The 569-nt window shown below is 63.3% G+C and overlaps 1 protein-coding gene across 1 annotated transcript in view; it reads left to right on the forward strand.

Moving 5' to 3' along the window:
- Positions 1 to 569, forward strand: part of TET3 (tet methylcytosine dioxygenase 3) — an 18,724-nt gene that overhangs the window by 416 nt on the left and 17,739 nt on the right. The gene's annotated exons all lie outside the window — the stretch shown is intronic.

A 569-nucleotide genomic window follows, 5' to 3' on the forward strand; every position in this document is an offset into this window, starting at 1 on the left:
GCTCCTCGCCTGCAGCCGGTGCTGCCGGCCGGAGCACGCTGCCTGCCCGCACATGGCTTTTTTTAGGTTTACAAACATGACGGCCCCGTGCACGCGCCGCTTCCCCCCCCTCCTTCCCCGTGAGTCATCAACCCCGTCACCGGGCCGGGGAAGCCGGAGGCGGCGTCGGCGCATCCCCCACAGCGCTGATGACCCCAGTGGGGGAAAAAAAGCAAAATGAGATGGTTTTTCCCCTTTTTTTATCATTCCTGTTCGTCTTTCGGCGAGCGAGATGGGGAGGATGCGGATGGTGACTGTGGCAGCCGTCCCGGCTCGTGGGTGGTCCACGATGGGGTGTTTTCGGAGAGGACCGCGGCACCGGTCGGAGGGTAGGAGAGCTGGAACACTGCCGGCTTCCTCGCCCAGCTGGCGGCCGCATTTCAGTAGCCTTGGATTCGAGGTGATGCCGATCAGCGCGGTTTTGGGGATGGGTGAGGTTTTGAGGGAGGGGGAAAGCCAGTGAGACCCCAAAATGTAGGCAGAGGTGCTGGCAAAAGCCTCGCCGTGCGGCTCCCTGGGGCCCAGCAGTG

The sequence above is a fragment of the Egretta garzetta genome, unplaced genomic scaffold (genome assembly GCF_000687185.1).
Source record: "Egretta garzetta isolate BGI_Z169 unplaced genomic scaffold, ASM68718v1 scaffold238, whole genome shotgun sequence".
Classification (NCBI taxonomy): domain Eukaryota; kingdom Metazoa; phylum Chordata; class Aves; order Pelecaniformes; family Ardeidae; genus Egretta; species Egretta garzetta.